A 13,847-nucleotide genomic window follows, 5' to 3' on the forward strand; every position below is an offset into this window, starting at 1 on the left:
ATACATTAAATCACCTCTATTAGCAGCTAACAAACGAGGAACATGACAGATGGTCTTTTACAAATAAACCAGACTTTAACGCCGGCGTATACACTACAACAGGAAAATATTAGATCTACTGTATCAGCACAACACATTACTGCCTGTATACACTTTGTAGTAACTCCATTTTGCAGCCATTGAAAAAAGATAAGCCCACACGAGTTTATTGTGCTTATTTTCTTACTCTCAAAATGAAGGCCATTCACATCTATTCACTAGCGCTGCTTCCATGCGCCGTGCAGCATCAAACACAACCTGAGCATTTTCACAGTTCTGCCATTTGTCATTTCTGTTGCCATGGCGGCGGTGAAAGACGGGGCCGGATGGATATTGGAAATGGAGGAGCTAGCACATGGTACATTTATCCACACAAACACCCAGCACAACAAGTGGACCATGTTGGTTTAGTAGAATGCCTGCGGCCGAGCGCTCACCCACACAATATCAGCACTCCAAACTGGGCATTTAATAAACTCTCCACTGACACACTTATTCACACACTTATACACGGTTACTCAACTGCATATAACGTACTGTACATCGACTAATATCACACCAACAGGTCGAGGTAAAAGGAGGTGGGCGTCTCGGCGATGGGCCAAAAAAGGTAATAGCACAATCTCTTAAAAAGCCAGATGTTTTCAATTTTATCAGGATTAATTCTGCTCAAGAGCTCCTGACCAAAGAGACATTTTCGAGATGTTTTAGTCTCGAGACGTCGGCCAAAGTTTCCGATTTCCTATCCCACTGTTTTAGACGAGCAGCTCACGCCAGACTGAAATGTGTGTCATCTGGACTGGATTTCGCACAAAACGATCGGAAAACAAGGAAATTCATGATTATTTGAGTCTGATTTGTCAAAAGTGCTTACCTTTTGCATGTTTTTCATAAGCAAAATATCCTGTACTGATGCTGACAGAAGCTGAAGTCGGTCTGACGGCGTCGCCATGTTTGTTTCGTTTGGCTTGAGCACTTCGCCTTCGGCACAAGCCTCAAAGCCGCTCTGTGATTGGTGAGTCGACCACCTGTCAGGCCCTATGGCGGCGCCCTATGGACCGGGCAGAGTGAGACCTCTTATTTTCAGTTCCAATAGTTGATCTTTGACACCTCACCTTTCACCTTCACACAACTACAGCCTCATTTAAGTAACTGAACACGGAGTGGGGGATCTGCAGGTTTGACGCTGCTCTTTAAAAAGATAAAGATAAATACAGCGTCTCAATCACAAACATGAATAAAGTCAAAGGTTTCAACTCAATCGGAGCACGAACCCTGACCCCGGAGCGTCACATATCGGACTGACTTTAGCCGTCTGTGCAGAAGCGAGGACTGAGTCAATCACTTTATTCTTTCAGCTGTCAATTAAAACAATAATCTAAGTGTGTTTGATATGATTTCTTGTGTGTTTATAACGAGGAGATGGGACACAAGAGAAGAGACGTGACGCAACGGAAGGTTTTAGTCGCACCGGGCGCAATTGGTCTCACTCTGGAGCCCTGATATTGCACTTTAAAATGTGTTATCGTGACAGGACAAACCAGTCACTCCAGTTTGTTTGACAATACACACATCTATTTTTGATTGCCAGAACGCGCTCGCCCAAGGCACTCATTAAGGAGATAAACACAACAACAACAACACTCTTATGACACGAGACACGCCAACTCTAGAAACAACCTGCTGCCATGAAGAAGTAAATATATATATACGTAAATACCAATGCTAAGTTGACATAAAACTGACATAAAACAATCATTTACTTCGCTTTTGTGAGAACTACAGCGAATAAACACATTTTGAAGTGCGATATATTGCTGAAAATATAGACAGTAAGTGATAATATTGGAAGAAATCCTGCCCAGAAACCTAAATCAGGATTATCCCTAAAAAAACAAATCTAAATGTATAAAAAAATGCAATAAATAATAAAAAAAAACTGCAAAAAATAACCAAAACTCCCACGAGCACAAAGAAAAAGTACACATGACATATACTGACCCCAAAAATATCGCTTCAACTTTTATTTATTGAACGATAAAAGTTGGGTCTTGGTCTGTCACGATAATTACTACAATGTTTGGACTATTTATAAGGAGGTTACGTGTCAGTGTTTAGTCGACGACGCAGGTAAACGGAAACAAAAGACCAAAACTGCTCTGCACGGTGTTCTGATGTCACAGATAAAAAACACAAAAGACAACGCCTGCGATGAAAACACCCGTCACAACGAAACTACGAACATCAGGCTCGGCTAATAACTTCAACTGTCTGTGAATAGATACGTGTGGACTTCATAACTGACTCTGAGCACCATGTTTTTCCTCTGTGGAGTCAAATATTCTTACTTCTGTATGATATAAAAGCCGCCGTCAGCAAAAAAAAAACAGACTAGACATGTTTTCAAGTGCAATGTGAAACGACAGCAACTAAACGCGCCGTACAGTACAATGTCGCTTAGTGGGTGGAATTTCATTTTTTGAGAACACGAACATAAACAAAATAAGTTTCAGACAAATCCTGAGCAGATGTTTACAATTTATATTACATTTTTTATGCTTCTAGTAAGATTCTACAAGACAAACTCCCTCGTTAACACAAATAAAAGGTTGTAATTTGATTTCCCCGGTTGCTAATTCAAAGCAATGACATATGCCTGTGGAGTTAAATGTTTTATTAATTATTTTTAGTTTAAGCAGGAAACGGGACAAACGGTTAGGTACAACGCCCTTAGCTTCCTGAGACCTAGAGCTGCTGCAGAGGAGACGTGGGAGGAGTCTCGAGTCTGAGGATGAGCCGAGGATGCAGCATCGAGTGTGTGACGCCGCCTCTGAAATCACACTCCGCTGATTTACGTGAAATGCGCTCGGGCTGCGTGGTAAATTACATTCATTACAGTCACAATCTGAATGGACACAACTAGCAAATTGTAAAAGCTGCAGGTTTTCAAGTTACAAAAATGTCCTCCACAAACATCTGCAGACTCTGAAATGTGACCCTCGTATTAGTTTGTTTATAGTTTAGTCTTTGTGTCAGTTGTTCTGGACATAACTTTGAACAGCATCTTACTATCAAAGCATAATTGCAATGTTTTCCCAAAAAATAAATGATATTTTTCCCCAAGTTGTGCAACTCTAAACCAGACTGTAGAAGAACCAGGAGAAAAGTGTCGTTCTGACCAGAGCAGAGCCTGGGTCAGCGTTCACTGGACGTCAGAAAATTTAACCACCAGCTTGAACTTCCAGAGTTTATTAAAGAGACAAGTGCGGAATATTGATAAATCTGCAAAATTAGAATACTGAATATTTACAGAGCATTTATCTGTTGATATATAACCCACTTTTACAGCCAGTCACTTCTAAAAAAAGGCTCTTATGATTCCCATATCAGTAGAATTTGACATTACGTTGTAGAGGCATCGTCGATTCTAATTCAATGCAGACGCGCCAATAATCTGAATTTTAACTTTAAAGTAACCCACTCTGTTTTCTCTGTGTAGTGGACTGACACTGCTGCCGTCCTGTCACAACTTTATTTTGTTCATGTTCAGTTAAAGACGCTCACACGCGACACCACGAGTCGTGGCGCTCTCCGTTAGCTTGTAGCATAAACTTTCCCATGTCCGAGATGGAGACAGTTTCATGTTAAACACTTGAAAAGCAGCTTAGGCACAAAACAGATGAACTGTTTTAAACTAACACCACACTGTGTCCCTGCAGAGGACAAAGACCTACAGGCTGTAGCTTCTCTTATAAAAAAAAACAAAAAACTGCAGAGACGCTAAATAAATAGCATAAAGCGCTGCTAACAGTTCCTCTGTAGATGTGTTGTGATAATGCCAATACTGTTTTCCACCTGCTAAACTCACCCTGTCACAGACAAAAATGATGCAATTAGCCTTTTAAATAAAGCAATTGTGTTGAAGTCAATGCTTCATCCTGCAGTTCTGCACATTTACAAAAGTAGCCACTACTTAGTTGTACTATGTATTTTACCATTTCATAATAAAATCACATTTAATCATGAGATCATAGATTCTGACCCGATGCATCTGTCCATGGGTTTCAGTGTCCTGTTTACAGGTGATAGTTTGAGGACTTCATTCTGCTCATTCAGAAGATATATTTAGTTTTAAATTGTTAATTGGCAGGTCAGCTGTTCTAGATCTGAATCAGTCTGCAGCCCATGGATGGTTTTATATAAAATCACTACGTTTAAATGCACAGATAAATCCAAGTCTGCTAAACAACAAAACTCAGATCATCTTTGACCTGTTTGTGGACTGGGACAAGAGTGGGACAAGTTTTAGAACAAAGAACTGAGTATGTGCAAACTACGGGGCGTTCAGGGGGGTCTGGCACTAAAACTTTGCAACTATAAATACTAATGAAAACAGTTATGATACATTTATCCACACTTTTGGCATAATTAGATAAATGGCATCTCATTCACATTAATCATTTCACTTTTATGTCAAGTTACCCACAAGTTATTTGCTCTGCAACACAAAAAAACCCACACTGACGCTTTCACTTTAAAGTAGTGGATCAAAACAAAGCAACATGTGCTTGGGGTAGTTTGTCATCAGTATTCATCTAGAGCAGGTGAGTACACGTCTAAAAACACGTCTAAGAACACGTCGAAACACACATCTAAACACACGTCTAAAAACACGTCTAAACACACGTCGAAACACACGTCTAATACTTTTATGGCTGTACCCAGGGTCCAGTGTAAACTGCACTGTACGTTTATCTGCAGCAGACATCAGAGCACCGGCTTCTGCAGATACGTCCATCTTTGAGATTAGATTCACAACAATCGTAGATTACGGCTTCACATGAATTTTGAAAAATCTGTTTAAATTGGACTAGGCCAGTTATCCAGTTTTGTTGAATGTAAACACAGTGAATACTGTGCTGTCCCAAAATCACTCAAAAAGGTATGAACAAAAAACAAAGACCCGGAAACAAACCCAGAACACATGGCTAATCTAAAACACAGTGATGCACCACAGCACTTTGCAGCAAAGGTAACAAACTCTGTACCTATAGCAATAGCCACGTGACAGTAAACAACACAAACGGCTTTCGCGGTTAAAGAATTTCCCTTGCGGTGTTTGCTGTACAGCACACAGGTCCATGATAATACTGTAAATTGGGGTTGTACTTGAAAAATATAAAACAGTCAGACGTGAGAGACAGACACACGTGTACGCCGCACTTCTGTTCACTAAATGTAGTTTTAGAGATGCGTTATGAAGATAACTCTGTCCTGCACTAAACTAAATGTGGGACAGAGTGGACACTGTCGGCGCCGCGGCCTGAGTGCAGGTTATCGAATACTGAGCCAAGTTTCACGAGGTTTAGCACTGTCCAATGAATGGATCTGCATTCAAGTCTGACGCTCGTCCAGTAAGTAATGCATAAAGCCCGCGGTCAAACCTCGTCTGCTCGGGACTGGAGGGTCCTGCCACTTAGAGCTGTCGCGAGTTGGACTAGTGGCCACTCATTGGTACAACAACAAAAAAATCCTGCCCAGAAAGGATTTTCCTCGTAAAGTGCAATGTAATCACAAACTGCTCGTGTTCGGCTGACGGGGGCTGACAGGGCACCTACAACTTTCACAAAGGTCAAATTTTGTGGCAATTTTTACCTATTTTCAGATCATAAACTTTTCCTCAGCTCAAAATCCATCTATTGTCTTAAACACTTTCTAATCATTAGCTTCGGCTAAGCTCTGTGTCCGCTCTAGCTAAGCTCAAGCTCTGATTGGTCAGAGCAGTCACATGGTACAACATGGAGGACCAGGTGAACGATGTGAACGAACCCAACTGTCATGAACGAGCTGCAGGTTTAGAGTATGATTCAGAAGCTCCTGGAAGCATAAACATTATAATTCATAATTCATTATTTATTATTCCCTTCCCTCCTTTGCGCTCCGTTCACTCTCGTTGCACAAAGTCTCATCAGGGCAGCTCACCTGAGCCGGTAAAGGCTAAACTCACAACCTGCACCATTGAGCGCGGCCCACTGACGTCAACGGGCAGCCATGTTTAGACCCCAGGGCTTGGAACATGTTAGCATTTAGCTTTAGCACCAACAGGGTTTTTCTTAAAGGGGCAGAGGCTCCACTTCCTCCATCACCACTGTCCATAGATACAGACTCCCAGCATCACTGCAGCTCAGAGCCATGTAAACATAAACTGGTTCATAGTTAATTAGTCAAATTATGTGGCGCATGTGCACAGAGCCTCGTGAAAATGCAAAATGTGGTTGCTGTGGTCACTTGAGCTCCTTTGCAGTGTGTTTGATCATATCGCGGTATTGCAATATTGAGGACACCGCGACAGCCCGAACCAAAACATCCTCTTTTAGAAAAATGCAGAACGACATCAGAATTAGAGGTTATGCACTTTTAAGTTTGGATGTTTAATTAGACAGTTGGTACATAGCTCTCAAATCACAAGCACCAATCACACTCCCTGAGCATCAAACCACAAGAGAAAGAGTCAAACTATGAAGAGAAAGAGTCGAACTATGAAGAGAAAGAGTCAAACTATGAAGAGAAAGAGTCAAACTATGAAGAGAAAGAGTCAAACTATGAAGAGAAAGAGTCAAACTATGAAGAGAAAGAGTCAAACTATGAAGAGAAAGAGTCAAACTATGAAGAGAAAGAGTCAAACTATGAAGAGAAAGAGTCAAACTATGAAGAGAAAGAGTCAAACTATGAAGAGAAAGAGTCAAACTATGCAGAGAAAGAGTCAAACTATGCAGAGAAAGAGTCAAACTATGCAGAGAAAGTGTCAAACTATGAAGAGAAAGAGTCAAACTATGAAGAGAAAGAGTCAAACTATGCAGAGAAAGAGTCAAACTATGCAGAGAAAGTGTCAAACTATGAAGAGAAAGAGTCAAACTATGAAGAGAAAGAGTCAAACTATGCAGAGAAAGAGTCAAACTATGAAGAGAAAGAGTCAAACTATGAAGAGAAAGAGTCAAACTATGCAGAAAGTGCTTCATTCACTTGAGCCGCTGTCATGGAAAAACGTTTCTCAATCTGCTGATAAATGGTCCCTGGGCTTATGATGCAGATTGTGGCCAATAGTAAACAATACTTATCAACATGAAGTTAACACAGCCACATGTAGAGTTTAACGCAGCCACACCAGGAAGTACAACCATGTGTGAAAAACATCCTTAAACCTATGACATAATGAACAATAACTAGTTTTGCTGCAGGCCAGGGAACACAAAACACATGTTCACCACTTTTACTTTTCACCGTACACTTTTCATACCTAATCGAGGGGATATAATCTGTCTGTGCATGTCAGGGAATATGCCCAAAGCAGATTTAAAAGCCTCCAGACGCACAGAACAGGGTCGAAAACGCAGGTACACAGCTCGACGCGCCAAAGGTGGATTAAAAAAAAAAAAAAACAACAACAAAAAAACGCATGCACACACACCGTAGCTCAGTGATCGCCTCTCCTCTCAGATCCACAGACCTCTGGGTGGGCGTGGCTACAACGTGGACGAAATTAAACACATCCACTAATTCCCCACGCCCCCTCCACACACACACACACTCACGGACCACGCCCCCTCCACACACACAGACACACTCACGGACCACGGCGCCGACACGTCCTTCACGCACTAAAACCTCTGCGTGCACGAGGATTTTACGACCTCTTCTGTGCGTTTCGGCCGTTTGCAGCTGCTCCAAAGCATCAGTCATTACACCACTTATTTTTAATGTGTAATTAACAGGATACGTCCGTGTGTTAAGATGTTTTAGAGAAGCAGAGTTCACGTTTCGCTAAAGTTCCACGCGCCTGTGTCCTCCGCTGCATCCTCTCCCCCTGAACTCCGTCTTTTTCCGCCTGTGTGACAGTTAAACCTGCTCATTATTGGCTCATGTTTAGATAAATCTCATTCAGAAATATAGTAAAACTGGACAAAAAGTTGCAGGAGTGAAGACGTTTTGCTGCTCATCCAAGACGCTTCTTCAAAAACGCTTCTTCTTTTAAATTTCTCTTTTACTCCGGATCGTACCTGGACGACTGAGGGATTACAGACTCATTCAAAACTCACTTTGCATCGTCCTTTTATGGTGAAATTGAGGCGTGACATGAGGTGGGATCATTTGTGAAGATTTCTGCTGCAGATCACAAACTTTGAGAGGAGAAGTGCATACAGAGGGTTTAGAAAGTCCAATATTTTTTACGTACATAAGAGCATGTACAAACAAATGCATAATTCAAGTAGATTTTGATTCAGTCTTTTATAAATGAGGCCCCTGATTTGCTCAAATTATAATAAAATGACATTCCCAAAGCTTTGTCTCTTGTACAGCTCAGATTTTCATATAATATTTGCGCGTGAACTTTTTCTGTGTGTCCGCTAAAGATCCTTTATACAAACCTCTAAGCGAAGAAACAACATTTAACTTGTTTCTTGCCATTAATATTAAATGTAGAAAAAGATCTTCACACATTTAGCCAGAACCAAACTTGTCTTTTAAATTGAAAAAGACAAGACAAAGCAAATCTCAGAGAAATCGAGGGGCACAGTGAAGTTCATCTCTGGACGAACATTGTACAAGTGAAATTTACTAGAGCTGCCTCGCTGATTCATTATACGTTTGTCTGTAGATGAGTGTTTTGTGACAAATAAACAGCCACGGTGTTGCCCGAGTTAACCTCCCTGTCCCTCCCAAAAGCCCAAGTTGTGTGCATTAAGTGTTACGTTTGCACTGCAGTTTAATTTTCTACGTATAAGCTCCATCAGCCTCTGTAAAATCACACTGGAGCGTTCAAAAGTGCCAAAATATTCCCAATCAGAAACAAATGCAAGGCAGAAAATCACCTTCATAAGTAAAGGAAACTAATTTGCACCATCTCACACTTTTGTACTATCCTAAACGATAAAAGAAAAAGACAATGTAACAGAATTAGACTTTTAAACGGACGCACAAATGGTAACTTTTGTTCAAGTGAAGGCCATGTAGCTGCGCGCTTCATACAACTTTAACAAACGTAGTAAAACAGAACTGGGCACAATCGAAAGCACATTCACTATTTAAATTAAACAAAACTGCAGAAACCAAACTGGACGATGCAAAGTGAAGTGAAATAACTGAGAGGAGCAGATGAACAGCTTCAGTCTGTAACAAAGAGTCCAAATCCTCAGTTGTGAGACGGGGTTGTCATTTGAAAAAGTCATTGGGGAGGTTTTCTAGCACAAACTCCACACTGACATTTAGAGGGAACACGTGGCTTGTCAAAAGCAAATTTACATGGTTTGGTCTGGAACATGGAAAGGTCTGAGAAAATGGTACATTCAAAGGAATACGCAGGGATTGTGGGTGAGAAGTGGCTTTGAATAAGTAATGAGCAGAAATAAAAGACTGTCCTACATCCACAGCAGAGATTACACTGCTGCTGTTTCTATAAAAAGCTCCACTGCAGGAGCATGAGTGACACAGGCTCTAGCTCTCCGCTTTGACTCACTCACACTCTGTTTGTGGGCTAAAGGTGAGTGTAGCAGGACGTTCAGATTCACCATTGTTATTGTTGTTAGTGCCTGTCACCAAACTGCACTTGTGAGGCTGGTGCACGCTAGATTAAATATAGTTATTGTGCACTAAAGCTGGTACATTTCCTGTCCTCGCTGCCCTTGTGTGTGAAGGGCTGAGGTATGTGTGGTGTGCACGAACCTGTTGGGCCTGACGCCAGCACCGGCCTGTCACTTTAAGAGCTGCTCTGCTGCTGCCACATATTCAGAGGGGAAAGTCCCAGAGCCACACAACACATTTTCCACTGCTGTCCTCTGCTCCTGATCACAACACTCACACTGGCCTCAGGGGTGACACCAAATTAGGTATTAAGAGGGAAAAGATCTTTTACAGCCACTGTCACATATACACATCTGTCATCCAAAGTGAATACAGACCGACAACACCAGAGAAGAGTTTATAACAATGAGACTCATGGACGACTTTGTTCAGCTTCAGTTCTGATTTTGTTTACAATATCAGTTAAATGATCAATTCTGTAAGTACAGGTCTCCAATGTTTCTAAACGTCTACATCTATTACATAAAAACATCTACGTCTACATGTACTATGTGTAAACAACTACTACTTATACTGTGTGTAAACGTCTATGTGTACTACATGTAAACGTCTACTGTGTGTACAGAAGGGATTAGCATTTACCACCAAACATTACAAATAATGAAAAATCAACAACTGCCTTGAGCAACTGACGACTTCACGACCGATGAGACGAATGTGACAAAACATTACAGAGGTAATAACTACGTCATGAAGTACTTGGCAGAAAAAAATGGGCAAATAAACCAAAAGCTACAAAACTCAAATTTTTTTACATTATATAAATATAAATATATAAATAAATCAGACAATAATAAATTGGTACAGTCAGTTTGAACTCAAACATCAAAACGTATTAAAACTAAAATGAAATATTAAGCTTCACAAGTATCACCAGAAATAGACCGACACTAAATCAGGACTAAAAGGAAACTAAAACCAAACACCTCCAACCATGATAAAACAAGTGAGGTCTCTGTGAGGTCTCTGAGGTCACGACCGAGCGCACAGCTGAACCTTTATTAAAATAGTACAATTCCAACATAAGACAGCAGATCCTAAACACCTGAACGCCTCGCTGCAGGTCTCACCGCTCGCTCCAGTGTTTAATTTGACAAACATGCAGAGTTCACTCAAGACTTGAGTTGTGATTTGGACAAACGCTGGGACAGACGCGTCCTGTTGGCGTCGAGTGTCCTGCAGCTCTCATGAAAGGAGAGACAGTGGTCGGATAAAAGTGAAGAGCCGACGATTCATCAAAACAGTTTGTCAGGACGGAGAACAGGTCCTACGCTCAGGTTAATGGTACACTACACACGCAGAACCTGCCCAAACTCTTCCTGGAGTCGGATGAATGCAGAAAATGACACACTGGCCTCATTTGTCTCAGGTAGTTTGCGTCTCTGCGGTTTAATTGAGGTCATACAACTGTTGTTAACTCATTAAACCCAGACATAGTAACTCAACATCAATGCCACGACGGACGACTACAAAAACACAGCACTGTCAACGTCTAAAACATCAATAAATCCATGTACTGATACTGCATTTTTGGTTTGTGATATCAATACTGTACAGATAAACATCACCACGGATATTAAGTTATGGCAGCACAACCGTTTTGTTACTTTAGAGGAAGTAAACATGTTATGTAACGCAGGGAGCACATTACAGCTCGTATTATTAAAACGTGATTATTGGAATGTGCTTGCAGTGGTTTAACAAATAAATACTGTCATAAAAATGCATTTGTTGCTTTTAAAAACAGAATATAAAAGTGATACGTTTGCAAAATATCAGTTATCGACTTGAGAGGGGCCTTGTGATTCCCAGATACGACAAACCTAAAGTCCGATTCGAGTCTCAAACGCAGCTCTGACAGCGAGAGTGAACCGCGGTCCAACGCAAGCCGCTGCTGCGCAAAAAGCTGAGTGGTCAAAACGTGGATCTCCCTTTTGTGTCGTGAGCCGGGACATAACAAAGTCTAGCTGTCCGCGTGGGTTAGCGGGCTGTGTGCTGACCCTCCTCTCTGTGGTATTTGGGTATGCCTGTGCTTTTCATTCATATCCCAGAAGCCCCCAGTGCCCAGGCCCCTCACCCCTTTCCTGTTGTTGCGTTTCAATGTAAAAGGCGACTGAATGGCTGCATCTGGCTCATCAAAAGGCAGGCCTTAGTGAAGAGCCATGGTGATTTGAGATGCAGCCAGGGCACATTATCTCACCCCTCCTCCCACCAAAACATGGCCCCATCAGCCTGACCCCTCGCTCCAGCCGGGGTCGCCTCGAAGGGGAAGAGCCCGGCACAAAGAAACAGGTATTATCCGAAAGCTTAAGCGTGATTTATGTCAGAGTTATGCCACAGAACATTAGCCTGGCCAGCCGAGATTACACGCTTCTACTCTAGTCTGGAGCTGCATCCTGTTTCCACAAATTCTGGATGTTAAATGTGTCAGAAAAAGTGAAACAAATGCATGTCGTGGCTCTTCTCTGGACAAACTAGAGCCGTGGAAGTATCACCTGGTGGGAAAAGTGGGCGTGAACGTGTATAAATATCCCAGTGCTCTGTGTCTGAACAGGCTGAGGTCTTTGATTTGGTTTAGGTGGACCAAAAACAACAGATTAAAGTCAGAATATTGAAATGTTACTTGTAGAGCTAAAAGGAGAGTAGAGGGTTTCAGAATTTGCAGTCACAGTCAAGTTATCGTCATCAAAAAACGATTATGTTTATTTATATCTCTATGGCACTAGACAAATTCTACATAAAACCAGAAAGGAAGGAAATGTTTACAAGATAAGTGCCTGGATCCCCTTTCTCCACATCAGCCCATTTGAGGAGAAAAACAAAACAAACGCTGCAAAAATGTTATCAAGAACTGGTCAAGTATTTAGAGAAACTGATCACACTCTGAGTCCTTAGAATAATTCACATTTTCCCCTAATTCTAGCACAGAAACGTAGATTACAGAGTGGGCCACAGCCGGAGCAGACCTGACCGACTAACCTCGGGACATTTCCCATAATGCATCACTCAGCACAGCCTCCTGCATCGCTCACATCCACAACACCAACTGTTGTGTCACGATTAGCATCATATCAGTCCAGCCTGTTCACGCCAAAGCAGCCACCAACCGAACAACAACGAGCTCCGCTGTTTACGTCCACTTGACTTTAAAAACTGTACGAAGACAAACGTTTTAAGGCTGCATACTTTGAGTTGAAGAACACAAACGCAGCAGATTTGTCGTCGTTGCTAGTGCTAATGCTTATGATAAATATAAAAAACGTGAGGTTCCTTCCTTCCGAGGTTAGTGTTTGGATGGGAAATAACTGGAAAAAACACCCACACTGTCGATCGCTGGGATAGACATTCGGATTTTCCTGATTAATCAACCAGAATAAACCTGCGGAGTCGGATCGCAAAATAAATGACAATCAAATAGTCATAAACTCACAATTATCAAAATGCCAAAGCTGTGATTATTTAAGTAAAGACAAATCAACGACTAAAACACATTTTTATTTAAGGATAATGGAGGAAATTCTTCTTCGTGTCACTCTCTGTCAAGAATCTACCGTTAACGCGCTCATGGAAATATTTAAACTGATAAACCGCAGTCTCCACGAGGATTGGGTCACAGTTGTAATGTTTATGAGCTTTAAGTTCGCTGCTGAACAAGAGTCTAACTTACAAAAACAAGGAAAATACAGTGACAAAACAACAGAGTGAAAGAGGAAGGACTGAGCTAAAGGAGAACTGTCACAAGAGCATGGCAAACGCGACAAATTAAGGGCAAAGCTGCAACTGAAACACTACTCTTCTGCAAATAATAACAATATGCGAATCTAACTACATCCTGTTTGTACGAAGGTTCTGGGTTTATCCACGAAGCCACAACCAAGACAAGAGAGTCAACTGTTTTGTTTCAGTTGTAACGCATGTAAATAGAGAACTTCTCAGTTTCAAAGTCGGTTATATTTTGGGAGAAACTAGAATGACAAACATATTCTAGTCACAAGAACCTGAGAACAAAAATAATATTTACAGCAGAGAAACAAAACAAGACCAATACACAAGCCTGGCCGAGCTCAGCACCAACCATTAGGACCCTCCAAAGCCCAAAATGAGGCTATATGGTCCCTGAGGGGAACAGCAGGACTAGGGCCCCGCCATTTTGTTCCATTTGGAGCAGA

The 13,847-nt window shown here is 41.6% G+C and overlaps 2 protein-coding genes across 4 annotated transcripts in view; one reads left to right on the forward strand and one right to left on the reverse strand.

Annotated features, from left to right (window-relative positions):
• pabpn1l (PABPN1 like, cytoplasmic) overlaps positions 1 to 13,847 on the forward strand; it is a 299,018-nt gene that overhangs the window by 85,302 nt on the left and 199,869 nt on the right. The window lies entirely within an intron of this gene.
• ankrd11 (ankyrin repeat domain 11) overlaps positions 1 to 13,847 on the reverse strand; it is a 102,655-nt gene that overhangs the window by 81,322 nt on the left and 7,486 nt on the right. The gene's annotated exons all lie outside the window — the stretch shown is intronic.

The sequence above is a fragment of the Periophthalmus magnuspinnatus genome, chromosome 3 (genome assembly GCF_009829125.3).
Source record: "Periophthalmus magnuspinnatus isolate fPerMag1 chromosome 3, fPerMag1.2.pri, whole genome shotgun sequence".
Lineage (NCBI taxonomy): Eukaryota > Metazoa > Chordata > Actinopteri > Gobiiformes > Gobiidae > Periophthalmus > Periophthalmus magnuspinnatus.